General features: G+C 44.8%; 1 protein-coding gene across 4 annotated transcripts in view; it reads right to left on the bottom strand.

Moving 5' to 3' along the window:
* Positions 1-23,252, bottom strand: part of LOC135921307 (gonadotropin-releasing hormone receptor-like) — a 163,782-nt gene that overhangs the window by 20,458 nt on the left and 120,072 nt on the right. Inside the window, exon 1 of one of the 4 annotated variants that reach the window (XM_065455632.2) lies at positions 23,080-23,154. The exons of the other annotated variants lie outside the window; for them this stretch is intronic. The gene's annotated coding sequence lies outside the window, so the exon portion shown is untranslated. Of the gene's footprint in view, positions 1-23,079; positions 23,155-23,252 lie in introns of those variants that run through there. 4 annotated transcript variants of the gene reach the window in all.

Genomic DNA, 23,252 nt, shown 5'->3' with positions numbered 1-23,252 from the left:
CATAATTAAAATTGTACGACGATAGCATTCGAGCCCATGACGTTTAGTACAGAATACCGATATGGAAAGCGTTACGTCACGGAAGCATGCATCGACAACTGGCGTAAAACACCCTTACGAATTTCTCGTGGCCAAGCGAGCGCGTTTCCATTTGGCCTTATCTATACTCGTGGACAACTTTCTGCGGCTATGAAGGGAAAGCTACGGGGGGCGGAGCTTCTGCACGTGTTACCGCGCAAAGTAGTCCGCCAGCGTTTGACAGTGTTTTGGTTGCTCGGAACAGACACTGAATCGACGCAACTTCCACGTGCGACGGTTCCGCGTTTGCCTAGACGAGGAAGCGAAAAGCCGCAAAATAAGTAAACTTTCACATTCAGTGGCGTGTTTTGTCTTATTCAACTGCTGCTAATAACGTGTTTATGTTTTCTGTTCCACAGCTTAATGTAACGCGAATGGAAACACGGGACTCTTTTCAGAAGCGCTATCACTTGTGTGCCCTTTGCCTCCGTAGCTTTCCCTTCATAGCTGCAGAAATTTGTCCGCGAGTATATACGCAGTTAGAATGCAGGCGAGAGCTTGCTCCCCAGAGTTTCATACAATAATTGCTAGAGGGAACTCTGGCGCTGGCGTCTACGGGAGCTGCAAATGGGGTGGTTCAGGCAGCTTGCGAATTACGGGTAGCGCATGAATTTGCATAAACTTCGTCCTTCTTCCTTCAAACGACTTCGTAAACTCACCACTTTGTACATGTGTAATAAATATTTAGGAAAACATTAAGATTGACCGACGTAAGGTAGGATTCGAACACAGGGCCTCTAGTACAGAAGCTCGATATCGAAACCATTACGCCACTGACGCATTTTGTTTTCTGCGTTGCCTGTTTTGTACTACTAGATCAAAGAGCAAATGGCAGTTGGGAAAACAAGATAAAATAGTACGTTTTCAACACCAAGTGTCAGCCTTACTGAGCTGAATATTTTAGAACTTCTTGAGCGCGCTCAAGGATTCCATCCTCGACAACTACACATGTAGACATCCTTGTGCTTTCTGAATTGCTACAAATCAGGACATGCATTCTCGAAAATCCATTCGTGGGGGTCAAGCACCCGGATCGCATGAAACCCCGCCGTATACGGGCGCGCCATAGACAGTGAAGGCCAACTAGCATAATATGGTCAAACGGCAATCCATCCTCGTTTTCTGTAGATAAATATCTAATACCCGGTGGATCTAACGGAAAATCTTTTTCATGGTCTTCTAATGTACATCGCAAAAGAAGACATACTCCCAGCAATACTGCCGCATGCCAGTTGCGAGCACTCTCGTAAGGTACCCTTCCAAGCGCCTCACCTCTAAAGCTCCTAAGCATTACTGATCGTATCGCCATTAGAAGAGCGCCAGCAATTGTTACCGCCTTGCGCATGGCGAGACAGCGCGTGTCTCTCGTGCACGCGCACAAGGCAGCGCCCGAGTCGCCCCGTCCAATGAGAAGCCGCGGCGTGGCGCCTGGTAGCTGCAGCTTTCGAAGCTCCTCCTTTGCAATTGATCGCACCAGTTCTCTTAGCGCTTCAGTGTTACTGCCTGGGCATGCTGACAGGAGGTCAGCTGGGGCGCTGTTGACATCTCGATTGTAGTGATGGGCACGCTGCTGCAGCGCCTTCTCTATGGTCGTCGCTTCGGTGCGAAACTCAGCAACACTCCGTGGTGGGCTGCGGACGAGTCCTGCAAATAGCTCCTGCTTAACGCCACGCATAAGATGGCGTAATTCCTTCCCTTCCGCCATGTTTGGATCAGCGCGCTTGAAGTGGCCGGACATGTTCTCGACATACATGCCGACACTCTCGTTAGTGCGCTGTTTTTTGGCTTGGAGAGCGTGCTCAGACTTTTCTCGCCGATCGGTGCTGGCATACGTGGCAAGCAACTGTCGCCGAAATGAAGGTAGCGCCCGCTTCATGATTCACGTACCACGTCCTCGCTGACTCTTCTAACGCGAAGTACACGTTGCGAAGCTTACGTGCCTCGTCCCAGCCGCTGAAACCTGCGACTCACTCGAAGTGCTCTAACCAGTCTTCCACATCTTCGAACGTATCACCGTGGAAAGACCCGGGCTCGCGTGGTGGGTACACAATGAGTTGGGACAATGCCACCGGGCTGGTCATGGTTGCACCGTCGCTGGTAACTGTTGCCTGCACTGCTACAGCAACAGGAAGCGGTCCGAACTCTGGCGGGTCTCCTCGGAGGCGGCGGCTTGAGCGCTGGTGTACTGGAGTCAGTTCTCTGAGTTCCAATCACCGAGGGTCGGGGCTCAGCTCACTTACGAACTGGGGACTTCCAATCATGCCCCGCACCTCCACTGGAAATGTAGCACTCTTTAATGAAGCACACTAAACAAACTGGTTTATTGTGGGCGAATTTGTGCTCGAAAACTCAAGACTAACCCACGTTCACACAATTTGAAAGCAGAGTTAACGGGCGCCTATTTAACAGTGAACCGCGTCTCCATACCGAACACACTTTCACCCGCCCCGAAGACCAGGAACCACGCCGGAACTTCTCATCGGACGGGGGCACTCGGGCGCCTCCGGACACGACACACTAGCTGTCTCACCATCCCCGAGGCGTTGCTGGCGCTCTTCTAATGGCAATGTTATGACTAGTGCCTAGGGGCTTTAGCGATCAGGCGCTTGGAAGGGTACCTCACGAGAGTGCTCGTAACTGGCGTGTGGAGAGCTCTCTGCGGCAATATGCATCGACAAGCGGCATAGCACGCCCCTATGAATTTCTCGCGGGCAAGCGAGCGCGTTAACACACTTGGCGCGTTTTCGGTTTGCCTATACTTCGACCGAATCGCTGCGTATAGTAGCGATCGTGGTGGTTCGCGGAGTCTTCTGAACTTAGAAAAGCACACATTGTTATGAAACTTAGGACAATGAAGGCAGATAAAGCGTAATAAAGAAAGCCGCGTACGACGAGACCGTCTGAATCTACAACCACAAAGATTAGACAAATGCTTGTACTGTCCATCATTACTATGCTGGCTGAACGATTGGAGTGCCATAGTTTCCTTTAGTAATAATTGTAGGAAACTCTGCGGCTTTCGCTGACCAGGAACGCGCGGATAGCCCAAGTAACCAGAAAAATTGTGTCCGCAACAACAGGGAGAAGCTTTTGAATAGGACGCGTTGGCACGAAGGCAAGCTTGTTGGCGGGAACATTATGCGAGGAAGAAACAGTACAGCAACATTTTTTTTTTCAACTAACACGAGATGAGTAGGAAAATGAGTTTACTGGGGAGATCGTCATAGTGTGCGTGGTATTCTTTGCAGTTGCTTATCTCGTCAAATACGGCAGTTTTGATTTCAAGGGTGCAGTAAAGCCTTCATACGTAATGTTTTAAAAGAATGCTGTGTATTGTATGACAATTCCACAGTGCGGAGTTTTTGCCCCCGTCTTCTTTAACGGGGCGTTTATCCTGGCATGTACGGCGAAAAGCAGTTGCGTTATGGATAAGCAACCTTATAAGTGCAGTGCGCCTACGAAATCCTTTCAACGGGACACAATTAAAGTATCATAAAGATGCGAAATCCCTTTGTTTTATCAATCCACATTTTACCCAAATTGTACGCAAAGGGCACATCAAACAATGAACTGCAGGTTTTGTCGCCTTCTCCGATTGCACTGAAACCATTGGCGCGGTGCTATTTAAATCTGCTCTTGCACCGCTTTCTCTATTATATCTTTTCTCGGTCTTTATGTTTCCTGTGCACGCGTGAACAAAGCAAAAAAAAATGGCATGATTACTTTCTCTTACGCGCGATAGCCATGCAGCCTGGATTTGATCGCTTAAGGCTGAGCGTGACTCACTTTAAAAGACTGCGCGTTAAGAAATTCTAAATTTTCTCGACAAAGGTGGCAAGCACGCTTTTCCTGACGCTGTGCGCACCCCCTCTCCTCCCCGCCTTCACCTTCGTCTCATCTCAGCAAACTGAAGTATTGAGGTTGATGTACAGCGGTGCATGGCTTTCTGTAGGTGGCCTCCTTTCATTACCCCTCCCCTTAATTGTGCAGCGCGGTTGAGGCGTCCTCTACAGAGAGACAGTTATTGCGCTGCACTTTAGCCCAATTTTCACCTCCCCCATATCAAGAACCTCCTCCCTCTTTCTCTCTCTCTCTCTCTCTGTAAGTAAACGGCAAACTCACACGCCCGAAACAAGATCGCGCTCATTTTCAACGTGTCTCGACAGTCGCAACTCACGGACTTAACGGAGATGTAAAATTGAAAAATCGAGAAAACAATGACAAACGACAGTAAATGAGCAATATAGGACGAAATTTCGTTCTGGCCCAAGCGATCTCTTTTTTTTTCTTTTTTTACATCCTCGTGCGGCAGAGCGTCTCTTATCTCCCTTTCGCATTCCCATGATCACTCATGCGTGTTTTTTCCTGTGCAGCAGTCCTACACAAATGCCTAATGCTCGCCAGTCCGCGGAACATTGGAGATATAACATTTGAAAAACGCGAAAGAAAGAAAGAAAGAAAGAAAGAAAGAAAGAAAGAAAGAAAGAAAGAAAAAAAGAAAGAAAGAAAGAAAGAAAGAAAGAAAGAAAGAAAGAAAGAAAGAAAGAAAGAAAGAAAGAAAGAAAGAAAGAAAGAAAGAAAGAAAGAAAGAAAGAAAGAAAGATTTACGAAACGGCGGGCGACGTTTCCCCTAATTTCCCTAAATTGCAAGCCTTGCATCGGCCATCCGGCGCGGACAGAAAATGTGTAGATCAACATTTTGCCAAGGACGGTCGACACCGCTACACTTGTAAATCATCGCGCGTAGAAGGAAGGCTGTGATCCTTAGCGTTCATCGCGGAGGCAGGAATAGACGCTGTCAAAAAAATATATATATAGTTTTGATAGTTGCGCTGCGGCTTGTGTAGAAATGCAAGAACGACGGCGTGGTTGAGTTTTGTAAAAGTTGATTCGAAGTTCGACGCGGCGAATAGTAAGTAGCTGCACTGCTATGTAGGATAAGGAAATGCGAGAGGAAGCCAGGCATTCCATTTTACGACGATTTGACAGGAGAGGCATTGGCTGAGCGTACAGCGCTCGACGCTCCCAACATTTCCGCTACCGCTTTGCACGGCCATCACGCACGTGCCATGAAGCGGCATTCCGAAAAGCGTGTTCTTGATGGTATGTTTAACACTAGAGTGTATTCAGTCCCACTACACATAATCTCAATTTGTTCGCCACACATGCACGTTCTCTCTATTATTAACATAACAGAAAAATAGTTGTGGGCGCTCGAATACGGCGTCGGAAACCTCTCATAACACATACGGAAATGCTGCATACGTATACTGGTAATAAACTTATGCAGGCGATTTGTGTGCAACAGCGAGTTTCTTACAGGCGAGGCACACAAGACAACGTTACAAAGAAACTGTGAAACAGCAAGTGCGAGCATTACACATTCCACAGAATGTTTAATGGCCCGATATCAAGACTGAAGTAAACGAAGATTCAAGCCGTGTAGGTCGCTATATGCTTTGTCTTTCTGCGTCGACCATTGACTGTCACATATGTTCTGCAGTTTACTTGAAGGTTGAAGATGAGCCGTTTCTCTCAGAAGAACTCGTGACAGAACTGAGAGGGAGTGCGTAATCATGAGCTTCATTTGCGTCTCGTGTTCTTGAAGCCTTTTACACTGATTGCCTGATTTAGATGCGCCTATAGACAAAACAGTAATCACGCCGGAAGTTTTGCTTACCGTTCTCGACCTATGGGGGGGTTCGCGTAAGCGTATTACTGTCATTGTTCATTTCCAATATTGTCCACCATAGAGTCCGTTTACCTCTGGCCATAAGAAAAACCGCTTTCTCCACTGGCACCGGGTGTGTCTGTTTTAGACCATTCCGAATTTTTAAAGACCGCCTGTGGCGGATAGCCTACTTCTAGTCATTAAGCTTAAATATTCTAAGAGGCGAACATTACTTGGACCAGAAATCGAATTGCATAATCGACTAATTAAACAAGATTCACTAATTGACTATTTAAATAATTACTATACCGTACATATTGGTCCAGCCGGCGAACTCGCAACGCGAATACAACTTAGAACGAATTTTCAGGATGACACACCATTTCGAGATGTTCCCAAAATGTACGATGAAATACGTTGGCCTTCCAGTTACCTTTTTTGAGTCAATGAATAAAACGATGTTTTCTTTTTTACGTTAGAAAGTAAGTGCAGTAATAGACCATTTTTTTATTGATATGACATACGGAGATGTTGGCGCGCAATTTAAGGCACCGGCTACTCCTTATCTCTTGAGTGGCTCCGTCATTCATCATACAGGGTTCAAGATTACATATCAAATAATCTTTTCACACAAGCACCAGGACTTATCACGCAACGTTTTCACTGAAAGACTATGACGTAAGGAACACTTGGTACATACAATATACAAAGTAAATGTCTCCACAGTTATGTAGATAAATGTCTCAAAAGTACAAACAATACTGTCGCCTAATAACACATTGTCTAGTCAGCGGGTGGTAAGTGCATCGTGTAAATGCATTATCACATAGAGTCACAGAAGAACAGTCAACATAACATAATTCACAAACAGATGCATATATAGAGTCACATTGAAATGAAGGGAATAATGAAAGTGCTAATAACGTCCAGCAATGCCGCTGTCTTCGAGAAAAGTCTTTAGTACCTTTAAAGCACTCTTCTGCAAGGCCCTTGCTGGCCAAGGGCCCAAAAGTTTCCTTAAACTGAAAGGTCTGCTGTCCAACTTAATTAGCGCTGATTTAAGTCGGCATCTTGGTGTGTCGTGATGTGGGCAATCTAGAAGGAGGTGATATATATCTTCGTCTACAAATTCACAATCACACTCGGGGGTTTCCGCTCGGCCAATTCTGTGTAAGAAATGCTTTGTGTAGGCAGTGCGTAGCCTTAATCGATGAATAAGGGCTTTCATAGTTCTATATAATGACAATGCTAATTTGAGTTCAATAAATGTATCAATATGGTATAAGTACGAGCTCTTAGAATTCTGGTCAAACCAAGTGTTTCTAGACATATTGAAAGACGTTGTCCTTATAATGCAGCGTAATTCATTCTTTTATATTGGGAGTGGAACCATATCATCTTTGAGGTGCGCTTGTCGTGCTGCTTCATCAGCTGTTGTGTTGCCAGGAATATTGCAGTGCCCTGGTATCCACTGGAATGCTATTGCATGTTTCGCTTCGCTTGCCTTTGTGAGGTTTTTAAGTGTTTCATATATTATACTGTCACTGAATGTTATCCCCTTTGTGCTGCAGAGTGATGCTAGAGCCGCCTGTGAATCGCTGAAAATTACCCATTTTTGCGCATCTCTTACTGACAATATAAATTTTATCGCACTTGGATTGCGAACAGTTTAGCCGTTGTGGACGAAGTGGCGCGTGATAACTTATATGATTCTTGTTTGTTGAGGTGCGGTATAATGAATGATGAAGTTGAAGAGGTTGCTGTACTGGAGGCGTCTGTATAGACGTGTGTGTATCCTGAATACCGCATATATATCTGGCAAAGTGCTAGTTGTTGAGCAGCTTGAATGAACATGTGTCTTTTTCTGAATATCCCATCTACTGACAATTCGAGTTTTGGAATTGTAAGCAGCCTTGGAAGGTATTCGATGTCTGAGTTCCAAAATTCATTTCTTGGCAAAATGTGAAGATTTTCTTGAATTTCTATATGAACATAACTTCTATCTCGTTTCATTAGGTCAAGACCCAATGGGTGGTTTTTATGCTGGGTTTCAAGACGGAAATAATGCCGGCATGTTTCTATAGTTCGCATAACTGGAAATGGTGATTGGCGAGCCTCAGCTATCACAAGAACACTAGAAGTCGCTCGTGGAACTCCTAGACATAGGCGTAGTCCTCTAGCTAAGTCTTTGAAGTCGCTCTTCTGACGTGTGGAAAAGTCCGTGTAAGATGGGCGCGGAATACGCGATTTTTTGTCGTATTAATGCATTGTAAACAGTCAGCATGGACGATACTGATCCACCCCATGATGTGCCTGCAAGTCTGCGAAGTACAGTCACTATGGCATTGACCTCGTTTTCGAGTTTTCTTTTATGTGAGGTGCCCAGGATAGCTGCCTATCAAGTATTATGACAAGAAATCGATGCTGTGTGACGGTCATTAGAGGGTGTCCTTCCAGATTAAGAGTGATATTTTTTAACTGCCTCCACGTGAAGGGAAATACAGCTGTCTTTGCGTGTGATAGTACCATTCCTCTCTCTCTCAATAATTGGTTGATATTTATGCGGTCTTGCAATGCCATCTTAAGTAGTTGAGCATTAGACCCGCATGTTCAAATACACACATCATCTGCATACAGTGAAAACTTTAACTGTGATGGCAGCCTTCTTGTTATATCAGCCATGACCATTTTTAGGGATACTTTCACGCCGCATGTCTCGAAACCCGTGTGATCCTTAGAAGTTGTTCCAAGTAAAAATTCCATGCCCGTAAACTCACCGGCTACAATTCGCAAATCGCAGTAAGTGCCCTACGTAAAGCAAACTATTAAAAAGATATTTAGTGAATTTTAAGCTATTAGATTATGCATTTCAATTTCCGATTCGAGTATAATACTTGCCACTTCTCGTAATCCAGCCCAAGAATTACAGTTACACTATCTGCCACAGGAGTTTCTTTTAGTTTTATATCGTGTAAAAGAAAACCCCTATATTCTCAGAATTACACCTGTTACTACAGGACTTCAGTGGTCATATTTTCCGCAGGGGTGATATCTAAGAATCTGACGTTTCATCAACGATCTCTGCCACTGACCCCCAACGTAAGTGTTTCAAAGCTTAAATTGTTGGGTTTTACGTCACAAAGCAACGCACTGCATTCTGCGAAAAAGCGCCTGTATTGACGGGAGCTCAGAATTATTGTTGGCCAGCTACGATTACTTAACATGCGCCTGGATCACCGTCCGTGACTGTGTGTACGTTGCGCCTTTATTATAACGTGAACGCAGCTGCCAGGAATCAAACCCGGGACATTCTGCACCATAGCATCTTGCCATAACTTCAGAGTCGTGATGGGCACACTATCGTTTCCTGTTTTGTATATCAAATATCTCTGTGTGTGTGTGTGTGTGTGTGTGTGTGTGTGTGCGTGTGTGTGTGCGTGTGTGTGTGTGTGCGTGTGTGTGCGTGTGTGTGCGTGTGTGTGTGTGTGTGTGCGTGTGTGCGTGTGTGCGTGTGTGCGTGTGTGCGTGCGTGCGTGTGTGTGTGTGTGTGTGTGTGTGTGTGTGTGTGTGTGTGTGTGTGTGTGTGTGTGTGTGTGCGTGTGCGCGCGCCCTCATTTTGCATTTACTACTATGCTACTATGGCACAGCTGGCTCTGTTGCCACTTATCATGCCTCAGTATACCGTGAAATAACAACACCAATGCATATAAGGACCGTATAACACGAATAAACGCTCCTGCATAAATGTAAATGTGTGTGCGTACCTTTCGTTGCGATGACCACCGATGACGACATTAAATGTGTTCGTTCCTTTGTTCAAAATTCTGTGTCGCCTCTTTGGCGTCTGCTACACAGCTTCGCTGGTCATCCACCTTCGCAGCATGGAACGGCTCAGAATTTTTCACATAGAAGTGCAAATAAGGATGGCCACAGACATAAAAAACATCACCGAAAATTGCACTGATACCGAAGGGCAGCGCATATGATAATAAAGCACTCTGTCTAAATGTGACGGCGATTAAACGATAGAAATTAAAGGAAAAAGCAGAAGAAAAGGCATAAAGAAAGAACAAAGGAACACAAAGTAGAGTCACATAACTAAAGTCATCTCTCATAAGGAAACATGGAACAAGGTCACACGAAGGCACATTAAGTTAGGCACAGGATGGAACAAAGTCCGCCAAAAGTAAATGCATACAGTGAGCCTACAATAGATGCCATATACTCCAATCAATATTTTTTCGGGAATATCGCTCGCCTCCAGAAATCTCTGGAGCGCCATTAACGCTGGCCCTTGCAAGGAATATATAGATTGTTCATGGACCTAGGGTCTCCTTGAGGCCGCACAGAAGGACTGCGCTCTAATGCCATTAAATCACGCATTAAATTCTCTCGTTTTGGGTCGTGTCGCATCCCCGTGGCCACATGTGCATTGCGTGCAGGTAATCAGCTCGTGAAATTTCGTGCAGATGGTGTTTTGTGCACGCCGGTCCGAGCTCATCGCGTGCTTCCGTTTGTCGCTCTTAGTTTGGTTGCTTTCGTTGTACCCGGCCGTTCCAGTTGAACGACAAGGACAAGAACTCTGCTTATTAGAAAAGAAAAGAAAAGGAACGTCGAGTAGGAAGAGTTGGGCACGCACATAGATCATTCACTTTATAACGATCTTCGCGTTAAGAATGGCCGGTCTGCATTTACGCCGGAGGGTCCATTATGACCGGTAGTCGGGGGCTCATCGCGTCAATAGCAGCGCTGTACTTTGGCTGCTTGAGAAAGAAATGAAAGTACTGCTCAGTGCTTCTCAAGGCGTATTTGCATGATAGCATTACTTTACATGCTGGAGATGAACCTGCCAAGGAAAAAAATAAGAAAATAAACAAGAAGGGAAGAAAGAGCTATTCGCAGGGACCGACTGATAATTTTGGTTAGCAGCCACGTACTTAAGATCCCAGAGTGAAGACTAGCTAACGCGGCGCTGAACATTCACTTCTTCCCTAGTTGAGTGAACTACAAGATTTCCCTGATGACCTGGCATGCAGAGGCTGCCAGTATTTCTTTTTTTTTTTTTTGGCCTGACTATTCTGCAGATATGCTAAAATCTATGAAACCCATATAATTCCGCGTTCTGGCTGGTAGTTTTCCTTACAGGATCGTCAAGAAGTTTCAAGTAGGCGCACTCAAAGTCGACGCCAGCTTTCCTCACTGCCGCGGGAGGCGAGTTAACAGGAACACGAGTCACTCCGTTGTTCTACTACGCTATCTTCTCCTAAACTACGTCCACTATGTGTTCTGAGCCATGTACTAGGTGTTCTCAGCCATCTGTAATTCAAGTTTCGTTGTGGGCTGTAAATGTTGCAATGCAGGGGTTTAAAAGCAAATGACAGCGTCGCTACGTGTAGGGCTGTGATTCTGCATAGTCGAAACTACACTATTGAGCTTTCCGTATATTGCGTTTTCATCGCATGCATGCTTTATTTGTGCACTCGTTCGTTAAGTATCCTGTATATTGATGTTAATAACAGGCCTTTGAGCGAGTAACGTACTACAGTTCGGGTAAAGTCCTACAAGTATCCTATTTGATAGAATCGCTGTTGTGGTCGTTTGAGCCAGAATTGCACGTGCGTGCTGTTCCATGTAGCCCGCGTAAGAATGGCGGGGAAATTACAGGCAGCAAACACCTTAACTGGAAAAGTGGCAAAAAATAACACAATAAATAAGCAATACGGCAAATGGAATGTACGGTTCAAGGGCGTTCTCGGAAAAGTGGAGCGCCACCCGGAGTCCCCCGCATATGGCGTGCGTCATAATCGGATTGTGGTTTTGGCACGTAAAAACATCATTTTTTTAAAAGTGCAGCGCCCTCCGATCTATCAAGCTACACAACACACTTTACTCTGCGTTACCCACGCTGAGTAGTTTGTGTTCGGGCGGCATCAGTGTCCGGCCGCAAAACACTTAATTTAGTGCTCAAACCCAGAAATGGAATCAGGCGTCTCAACAGAAAAGCTTTACTCGTCTTTCCGCCCACTGTCTTCCACATATCGGCGTGGCGCATAGCAAATGTGCGCAAAACGTGCAAGCATGGCAGCCTTTTGTAGTGCGCGTGTTTCGCTGCTAATTTAGCAGCCCACCTCCCAAGTCGCATTGTTTAGCCTGGGCTCGTAGCAGAGGTTCGTCTCTCCAGTTCCTGAGCGAAAGCGCCGAACCTTTCCTGGAGAACTTTGCTACCACTCTGTACAGACGTGATCATCACATCGTCAGATGAAAATGTTATTTAAGTGTGTGTATTCTGACTCATGTTGTGAAATATTTCGTGGCCTAAAGAAATATCTGACTCTACACAGTCACTTCTTGCAACGTGATACCTTGTTTTTAATGCAGCGAACTACATCCAAAATGGTTCAGTCGGTGCATAATTTTGGGGTCTTTTGCATCCGTTTTTATGAGCAGGGCCAATCTACGTAAATTGTAAGAATGGGTTTAGCTGCAGCCGGTGTCGGGGAAGCCACCCTCACGACGTTGGCGGTGTGTAACGCGGCGGCGAAAAATATCCCTTGAACGGAACACTAAGATACACTAAATGAGTTACAATTCACGAAGTAGACCCTTTTAAAACCCTAAATTTGTAAATTTCAAAGTAATAAATTGATTATGCAACGGGGACAAGGGAGTAGAAGTTCAGCATTTTTATTTTTTTTTATTTTACGCCAGAGCCTAGCGCTGGCACGTGAGAGTGACGTCAAACATCTCAAGATTGAAAATTTTAATTCTGGTGTTTTACGTGCCAAAATCACTGTCTCATTATGAGGCACACTGTTGTGGAAGGCTCCGGGAATTCGGACCGACTGAGGTTCCTTAAAAAAATCTCAGTGCCCTTCCGCTCTTTGAAGAAAGATGACCAGCAAAGCTGTGCATGTGGGCCCCTTAATGACGAACTGCACCTCTACCGCGGGTCGGCCCGGCATCGCACTATCTTGGGGATCGGCCTACGTGTGGGGAGTGCTTAACGCCTGCTTCAACTCCACCGCGGGTCGGCCCGGCATTGCCCTATCTCCGGGATCGGCCCACGTATGGGGAGTTTTTTGCTTACCACAACGACACGAAAATTTCCTTGGACGGTAGATGTGTCCAGCTTCACTGTAGTATGCGCCCAAATCTAAGTGCGCGGGTGTTTTCGCATTTCGCCCCAATCGAAATCACACGTGCCGAACGCAACCCGATCGGTATCGGATGTGTACGCGGCCGCCGCGTTCACACGCACCCGATTCTTGCGCGCGTATGTGGGGGGCCTCGGTATGCTGCTGTCGTAGTTCTCGTTTGTTCGGGACAGTGCGAGACTCTTTGTTTTCTTAAAATGACGGTTTCAAAAACGACCAACGGAAGACTCTATTGCTTTCGTTTTTTTTTTTAATGGCCGACGGCCTGGCTTTGCTCCCTGAAGACTTGGCTTGGCATGGCTTTAGACAACGAGCACGTTTATTTTGATCTTCCAGATGGCGCAGCAGGTCTTCGTGCATTTAAATACGTGGGCACTCCCATGCACTATTTAAAAGCCCTGTCGTGACACGGGCTGCCATGTTCCGCAATACGCTTGCGTGCTACGTATACGGATCGTCATGGCGCAGAACTGAGATTATCTAACGACTTCATCTGTTACAGTTCCGATATATGGGGAAAGTGTCGTGCATGAGATGTCGCAAGTACGAACGTATTGACACGCGCACTTGTTTAACCTTTTTTTGCAGGACCGCATTTCACTCGCTAACAGGTTAACGTTATCGCTCAACGCAAGGTACGCCTGCATCATTTCGAACTTACTCAAATGTTATCGTTGATTCTATCTGTTGTATCCGTTCTCGCCGGAGCTTGTCTTATCAGATAGATCGCGCTACGCGAATAGTGTTGTACTTTCTGGAAGGTATGCAATTAGGTTGGAACCTTTGCCGAGCCATGCATAAAAGCCTATACGCGCTTGACTCGCAGATCAGATTTCAAAGATCGACGAGTGTGCCCGTCGCTGTCGTTGTGCTACTTGTGTCGCTGGGCACAGGTTCCCCAAGTAAACAGTTTCGTGACTTGCATTGTGCCACTGTTCTTCTTCGCTGTGACTACCACGTGACACTATCGGAATGAAATGCGCAGCTTCTGTAGCACACCGCCTGCGCTCGCGACAAAATACTCAACACATAACTGCCAAGCTCACGGAATACAAATGAAATGTTATTTGACGCAGCAATAACTCTACGTCATAGTTTTATAGTAAGCAGAAGACGTCGCAGGTCAGAAGCCAGTTCAGTAAGGAATGCCCTGAGAGATATTAAATTACTACGAGCACCATACTTAGGTAGTTTACGAAACTTTGCTTGCTAAGTATGAGACGGTTTATATGCGCAAGTGACTTCCACAGGCTTGTTTGGTGAAAGCGCGAAGGACGAAATTTTAAAAATTTGCGAGCAATGTCTAAATTTGCAGACTCGACGCAGTCGCCTTTTCTTTGGGAGGCGTGAGCGTCGCAGCCCAACAGCTTTCACCTCCACCCCGCTTTCGAAATGAGATTCGCACTGTATGCGCAGGCATGACAATGCGTCATTTCGAGTCTTTGCGCCCACATTCCCAGCATCAGAAACCAAAGCTAAATGCACAATGCGTGGCGCATCAAGGAACGAATATCTTCGAACATGACCGACGTAACTAAAGCTTTGCGAAATAAACGTGCTTTAGGCCTTCACGTTTACAAAATAGCTGCGCTGTGCAAATGCACTAAAATAACATGTTAAGTACCGAAGTTCAGTTGTATTTTATGCCTATAAATTCAAGGGCACATTGTGCCGCCAAGGAGCATGGCGGGCAAGCAGTTACAAAAATAATTATACCGTTTGCACAAAATTAGCGATAATTCAGATTTCAAGGAGCGGTACAGCGTATACTCACATTAAAATATATTGTTTACTAGTTGAATATTTATTGGAGACATCCCTCGCAAGTTTATTTCTCCTCACATATTCGCATTTTGTGGAAATTGCCGTCATGTCCGTAGGGCACATAGGCACATTGCGCGGACGCGCCGATGTCATTGCGCATATGGGGTTTGTAAAAAAAAAAATGTTTGCTTGTGTATGAAACCGCTTTCGTTGTTTCGCGTGAGCAACATCATACACTGGCGTCAGATGTTTTACGGTAGTGTCACGTGGTAGCGACGGCTAACAAGGCAGCAAAACTGTGATTAACGAAACGAGTGTTTTATTGGGCGAACTTGTGCCCTCAAAAACAGGCTACACTCAACGAACAACGGTAGCGGCGAACACGATCGGCGGTCGTCGAAATCTGATCAACGGGTCAAGCGCTTCAGCTTTTATAGATCAATCGCCGCATGTTCTAGACTAATCACTGGGACCCGCGCGCCTTCCACAAAGTTCTACATTATTCTCGTCGCGCCCACATGCAATCAGATTACACAAGGTTCGTCACAGACAGCGGATGGAACCATCGGTAACATTCCACAAACTCACGGCGGCCGCATTTTGATGGGGGCGAAATGCGAAAACACCCGTGTACTTAGATTTAGGACACGTTAAAGAACCCCAGGTGGTCAAAATTTCCGGAGTCCCCCACTACGGCGTGCCTCATAATCAGAAAGTGGTTTTGGCACGTTAAACCCCATATATTATTATTATTATTCCAGAAACTTCCTACACATGCAAGCGCGTCCTGCGCTGTGCGACAACGTTTGTTAGGCGGTGAAACGTGTCGCTCGATGAAGACAAGTACACGTGTCAATAGCAATAGACACTATACGTCTGCGACACGCACTATATGTAATATTCGCACTGTTAAATGTCCACCGCGTCAGCAAGCGTTTGCAGATGACGTCCCCCAAGAAGACCATCGATGCACAAGCTTCGCAAGCATGCAACGTACACAAGCCATTTTAGCGCGCAGTAGATTTTTCCATTCGTACACCCTCACTCAGGCTCCATGGATGTGTGTTTAACAGAAGATGTGTGTTTAATAGAGAGCAAAGTAGTTAAAGTCAACGCTCGCGGTCGGATAAGTATTGTTGAATGAATGAATCAGCTTCATTTCTTGTTCGAGCGAGGGGAGGCTGGAAAGGCACGAAGGCCTGAGGGAGGTCCCAGAACCGACAGTTACAATAGCGATTATAATCAGTACAAATAAACAAACATAAAACGTACATGTATTTCGCACAATTGTAATGAAACATTCAGTCACAGAAATTATTACAGCATTCGTTCATTGGGATGAGGAAGTCGCATAAACATTAGAACAAATTCTATCGATATGAACTCTTTGTTAGGTCATACACGCATACATACAGTTGCAATGAAAGCAAAGTACTCATCAATAATTAGTGAAAGCAAATGTCATCGACAAGTAATAATGCACTAAGCTCTTTTTTGAAAGAGCTTTCTTAAGCGCTAAAATTGAACAGTTCTCCTACCTTGTTTAATAGATCTATCGACTGATATGTGAATGTTTGTTTTCCATGATTTGTTTGTCTTCGGTAAGTGTCTGGTATTCCGACGTTGTGGACAATGAGATATTTCATCATTGTCTTTTTTGATTAATAATAATAATAATATATGGGGTTTTACGTGCCCAAACCACTTTCTGATTATGAGGCACGCCGTAGTGGGGGACTCCGGAAATTTCGACCACCTGGGGTTCTTTAACGTGCACCTAAATCTAAGCACACGGGTGTTTTCGCATTTCGCCCCCATCGAAATGCGGCCGCCGTGGCCGGGATTTGATCCCGCGACCGTCTTTTTTGATTAATAATTTTCATTTACGTATGGCGACCAAAAGTTTCTTATATATTCTGTCTGTTCTAAGAAGGGAGTGGTGTTGGAATAATGGGGCTGTTCCGAGGTCTACAAGACGGCCATCGCAATTGCCGTATATTCGAAGGATTCGTTTCTCTAAGCAAATTAACTTGTTGTAGTGTTTTGGAAATTTTTCCTTAAACTAAGAGCCCATAGCAGCATTTAGAGTAAAGGAGAGCACTGTATAACTGCTGTTTGAGTCAAAGCGGAATCAGCTGTGTTATCTTGTTTATGATACAGGCATATTTAGAAAGGTCATCGCATAGCATGCTTATATGTCAACCCCAAGATAAACCTTCGTCAAACAATACGCCTAAGAATTTTTGTTCTTGGACATGGTTAATTGTCATTCCATTAAAATCAATGTTAATGTGATTGGGTATGTGCTTGTTACGAGCCCTGAATAAAATGTATGTTGTTTTTGCTGTATTTCTTTCAAGACAATTTTCTATCAGCCATACTGACAAGCGATTTAGATACGCGTTAACGCTGACAGAAAGTTCAGACGTTTTATTGGATGCAAAAAAAGAAAACGTTGGTATCATCGGCATGCATTGCCAAGTCAGGCGACTCGGGCATTCGTACGATATCATTTGCATAAATTAAGAACAATAATGGGCCTAGTTTCGAGCCCTAATGTACCCTAATCTTTTATAAGCAAAATGTCAGATGCAATAGAATTTATCTGAACAATTTGTTTTCGATTCGTTAAATAACTTCTTATTAAATCATTAGCGACGCCGCATATTCCGTAGATTTCTAGTTTATGTATTAATATTTTATGATCGATCGAATCGAAAGCCTTCCGCAAATCTAAAAGAAAGACCAAGTGCAACCATGTGTTCTTCGATGTTCTCGATTATTTTATCTTTGATATCTAGAAGGGCTTGCTCCGCTGTCTTATATTTTTGGAAACCGTATTGATACTTGAGATTGCATTGTGTTTAGTCAAAAAAGACCACAACCTGTCAACCACGACGTTTTCAAAACGCTTCGAAATATATTTAACACCGATATTGGTCTGTAATTTTTCACTTGATCTTTCGCCCCACCTTTATGGATTAGTGTTATGCGGGTGGTCTTTAGCGCATCTGCAAAAATTCCTGTGTATATTGGCAAATTAACAATACAGGCCCGAACAAAACTTATTCCGTTTGAGACATATTTGATCGGCTCCGGCTTTATTCCTTCAAAACTCTTGATATTGCGCATCAGATTTTGCACCTCAACGCTATCTGCGAGTTGCAGAAAAAATAAAGCTGGTCACCGGTGGGATATCAATCGCGTGATCCACTCTTCGTTCGCCTCCTCTCGAGGCACATGATCCAGCCTGAACAATATGCTCGTTCGTGCTCGTCATTTGACTTTCGTTCAGTAATGGTACGTGTGACACGATACTCGACTTTCTACTTGTTATTTTATTCACAGCGTTCCACATCAGTTTCGGTTCATTACGAATGTCAGAAAGCAGTTGTTGATAGTAATTTAGTTTAGCTTTCTTCAGTCTGCTTTGCAAGTAATTTCTGAACTTTTTTGAATGTCGCCAACTGGTTCTTGATCACGTGTTTTTTTATGAAAAGGTGGTACCTAGCATTTTTCTTTTCTTTTTATGTCATTATACAAATGACGGTTTATCCAATGTTTTTATACTTTGTTGTAAGCGCATGGATTGGATATATGGCAGTGTTAAGTATGCATAACCATATCGAACGTATTTCTCCTAACTGGCAACTGAAAATCAGGGTTAATGCGTGTGCTGAAAATAAAATGCCGCTACAATATACGTTCAATATCAATAATATGACGTCCGTAGCAGGTTCTGCTTCAGCTGTACTTCACGTTTATGAAGAGGCACCCGGCTAACAGAACGGGATATAGAGATTCCATATAACAGCGGCGCATCGGGCGCGAGGAACAGGCAAGCTTCTCGTGATGGGCGCGGCCTTGTAACAGTTAGCAAAAAAAAAGAACGTGCAGAATTGCTACTATTGCATACGGGCGGAGGCGCTCATGCAATGCATCGGGTTTCATCGATACCCATGATGGGTGGCGACATGCGAGAACACCCGTGCGGTTAGATTTAGGTGCACGTTAAAGAACCCCAGAGGCTCCAAATTGCCGGAGTTCCCCACTACGGCGTGCCTAATAATCAGATCGTGGTTCTGGCACGTGAAAACCTATAGTTTAAGTTTAATCGATACGAATGTCATAAGCAACATGCCTTCCTTGAGGTCTTCACCGCACCAAGTTTGCGGGACCAAGGGTCTAAAAAGAACCGAATGCAGCTACCCTTCTCTACCTCATCCGCACAGGGTGCTAGACAGGGCTTAATATGTCGTCGTCGTTGTCGTCGTTTGTGCACTGTCGAGCCACGGGCGACATTAAGCGTAATTTGCTCGAGTGTCCTGCATTTGAAAGACAACGCGAAGCGTTAATGGATGGACTCATGCAGCGCATAGAACGGCTCCGCACACAAGTTCGAACGGCATTTTGCTCGCGCGAGCAAACTCGCACATTCCTCCAAAATGGCTATTTGGGAGAAATCCCTTCTCCTCAAATTATTCCGCGATGCCGAACTGGAGTGCGAACGGTGACGTGTGGCGGGCAGGCTAAAAAGGGCAGCGAAGTACACAGGATGGATATGGCTCGCAGCCTGTTGCGTTGCATTGGCACTCTCCGCAATCCTCGCCGTTAGCCTTCCCCGTATCCTGTATTGCGACGGGCTTCGGTCTCCACCGCACTCGATCAGCGACCCTCGGGCACAAGCAATTGCCGGCGCGGACTGTATAGGACCCGCCTCCAGCTAGCAACAAACCTTCTCCGCCTGCCTTTTCCGCCGCCTCGATAGAACTCCTGCAAGGACTGTGGTGCGCTAGAGACTCTCTGACATTTGCTCATATATGTGGCGCAATGTGCTCGCGATATTGCGGAACCAACTCTTAAGCTCCTTCCGATTGCGTGGTCTGCTGGCTCGTCGCACAGGGCCGTGCCGGTCGCCTGGCTACGCGTATACATAACGCGCGCGGGAGAAGTAGCTCGCTTCATAAAAGCAGCCGGTGCCAGGCATATTTTGGCTGCTCTGCGATCGCTGACAACTGTGACGGCGCATGGAGACTCCACGACGTGTCTCGAATCTCGAAATGGAGTGAAAACTTATTCCTTACTCGCGGTCTGTTTTTTGTCGCGCGGCCCTTTGTTCATTATACAGGGTGTTTCAAGGAGCTTTAGAAAATCTTTATAAAAATTGTCTGTGGTAGATAGCACAATCACAGTGCATGAGCTGATCTACTCAATGGGTCGGACATTACTATAACAATAATATGAAATGCACAATTGATTATTTTTTAAAAATGACTACATTCTAACTAATTTTCTTGTTCCACATATTGCAATCTACAAATTCTAGCGCGTGAGACCGCGAGACATATCCACTCGAAAACAAGTTATGTGGATGACACCATTTACGAGATATGCGCCGTCCAACTTGTAGTAAAAATGCACTCTCGTTCCACTTACTTTCTTAACAAAACGTCGTTTTGTGAATTGAAGCACAAAAGTAACTGGAACGCCAATGCATTTCTCCGTGAAGTTCGGGAATTAATTCCTCGAAACTGATGCCAACCTGAGAATTTTTTCCAAGTAGATCGGCCTTGCGAACACCCAGATAGAATTTGTAAATTGCTAAATGGGCCCTCAGGTAATTAGCTAAAACGTAATTAGTGAATTCAGTTAATTGATTGATTATGCATTTTGATTTTGTGTGCAAGTAATGTCCGCCTCTTCGAGTATACCAGCTCATGGACTAGAACTGTGCAATCTGTCGCACGAATTTTTTTAAATTGAAAGTGTTCGTGAAACACCCGGTTTGTCACGTTACGTTCGAACCTTAAAAAAATAAAATAGGAACCACTTTAAAATTTTTGATCTAGAACATAAAATCAGGTGCAACCAAAGCTGCATACAGTTGGTTTATTCGTATTTATTTTTTTGTGCAGCGTACGCAAAAACGACGTAAGATTTTACCTATAGAGCGTTGCATCGTCACAGACGTTCACAAAACTACCTGAAGTGCGTTTTGATTACCGTGAGTTTACAGAAAAAATCCAGAGTTTAGCCCGAAGGTACGAACCTAACTCATGATGTTTCACATTTTTGTTTTATCTCTGCAAAGAAAAGTAAATTTTACGACAAAAACACGAAAGGAGTGAAATAAGAAGAATAGTAAACTGGGCGAGTTGGTACAGCTGTTTGAATGCAGAGGCAACGCTAAAACGACACGGGGCAAAAGAAAGAGACAATACAACGAACAAAGCGCTCACTTTAAACTGACCGATGACATTAAGGATACGTTTACAAATGCGCCGTGCTAACCGCATGCTATTCATACGCTAGTGATAAGAAAAACAAAATTATCTAGCCGAGTGGCACCGCAATAGTGGCGAAGCGAGGAAAACTCACATAGCGTCCGTGGTATTGCGTCTTTCTTGCGTCTCGTGTCAGTTTAGCGGTGTACCCCTGTGACCATGAATTGATCACTTTCTACACGTACATGTGAGATCCTGCTTTCGGCATCTAGCCGTGACAGTCAGCCGAATAATGTTTTTCTTTTTTTTCACGCTTACAACTTAAGAATCTGTAATATGAACTGTTGTATTAAGAGTCGATTTGAAAAGTGATCACATGCCTGAACACTCTTCGGTGCAAAGAGGTCACGGTTGTAAATATCTTTCCACATATCTGTTCTCTATTTCCATACCTCCTCCATGTCCTTCCCTCTCCGTAACCTCCGCCCTCTCTGCTGTTTGCTATTTACGTATCAGTAGTCAAAGTATAAACAGTTACGGTGCGACCAGCAGAAATGTTCTATTGTCCTCTTTTCTGCAATCATTATAGTACTGCAAACCAACACCAATTGTGCACTATGTGTATTCATTAAGCAGAGTAAAGAATGATAGGTAAGCGTCCAACTCTCCGCGGGCAGCGAGCTAATTTTCTGAGACACCCAGTGATATTGCACGTCACGTGCGGTCTTATTTTAGATTTTTTTCCCCAGAATCTCGAACACAGCAAATTTATTTTTCCTTTGCTTGCACGTGAGCCTTTAGGTGCCTTCTGAATGAATGAAGGTAATAACTTTTCAACCGGAAACAATGTTTTGCACCTAACAAGGACTCGCTAACGTTACGCACGTTGATGTTTACTATAAGAAGTCAGACGAAGAAAATTGCAGCTACTTTATTCAATGCTTTTGCTTGGTTGTTCCAGTCTCAGTGTGCTCTGGTTAGAAGTACTAAATGATGTGTCACAAGAAATTTATTAGTGACTTTTTGCTCAGGTGAAGAAGAAAGATTCATAAGGTGAAGATGAAAGCAAGCAAATATCGAGTTACGTGTCTAGGCACCGCCGACTTTATTAGAGAATGAGAACTAGGAGAAATAAAAGGTGCATTTCATATTGTAGATTGAGCATTCATCACCGCACACTTGCCATAGCAAGCTTTAAAGCTATGACAATGTTGAGCTGGGCTTGCCATGTGTCCTTATATACCATGCGACCCGACCGATATAATGTTCCGGCAGTATGTGTTTCTTTAAAATGCAATCAGCCTTTACAGTATAACGAGTAATCTCGATTTTTCATATTGATACCTATGTCAGAGTAGAAAAATCAAGAGTTGTAGTTACTTGCGCGGTAAACAAGTTTCGTGGTATGATTTCTACTTAAGTCCTGAAATTAATTGCCATTGCTTACGAGCACTCAGCAAGCTGTGCTTCTCTTTTTAGCAAGGCAGAGTCATTTTGTGCGTTCAACTTATGAGTGTTCACGTCATTTCAGCATGAATAACTTACCGGAAAGCTTATTACAAACCCACATACAATCTGTAGGCCGCTTGTATTTTTTAAGGTAATGAACAAGCACCATGTGATTACCCCACTCATAAACGGTGCCTGTTACACGTTCTGGATTAAACGTATGCGCCTCCCTCCACCCCTTTTGTATTATTTCCTGTCTCTAGTCAGGGCCACATCAGCTAGAAAAATTAAAGAAAAGAAGCCGATAAACTATTTTGCCGTCATCATGCGACCAAACCTCGTGCGTCGTTTTCTCAGTGCCTGAAATTGCAGTCTGAACAGCGATACATAAGAGGCGTACTAGAAAGCAGGCAGCTTATGTTTGCGGTGAAAAGTTTAATGTTCTCCTGGTTTGAGTTATAACGACCAAAAACGAAAAAGAAAGAACGAAAAAAGACGAGATCAGTGTGAGTTTAAGTCACGAGATTCTTGGTAAGAACAGGGAGCTGTTGTTACGGTTAAAGCGTTGCACTCTGGGCTTAGGTGAAACTAACTGACGGGGTGAAAGACGTTCACGTGGTGCTATAAAAAAATTATGCGTCATCTTAAAGCACGTTCTTTCTCCGCGCACAGAGCGTAAGTCTATAGCGCTCCTACCAGACGCTGGCAGTAGCCCGTCTCGTCACATGGCCAAACTTACCGGCAACCGAACGGCGGGCAAGCACGTAATCCAAAACGGAGCCGTCTTACGCCGAACGCGGACCGCGACCGACTGGTGCCGGCGTGCAGCACGTGCGACGGGCCGCACCACGGCACAACGCGGACGCGATGTGGCAAAGCCGGACGACAGGGGACGCCACCCGCCGCGTCTCG

The sequence above is a fragment of the Dermacentor albipictus genome, chromosome 1 (genome assembly GCF_038994185.2).
Source record: "Dermacentor albipictus isolate Rhodes 1998 colony chromosome 1, USDA_Dalb.pri_finalv2, whole genome shotgun sequence".
In the NCBI taxonomy this organism is placed as follows: Eukaryota; Metazoa; Arthropoda; class Arachnida; order Ixodida; family Ixodidae; genus Dermacentor; species Dermacentor albipictus.
This window is presented reverse-complemented; position numbering and strand designations above follow the sequence as displayed.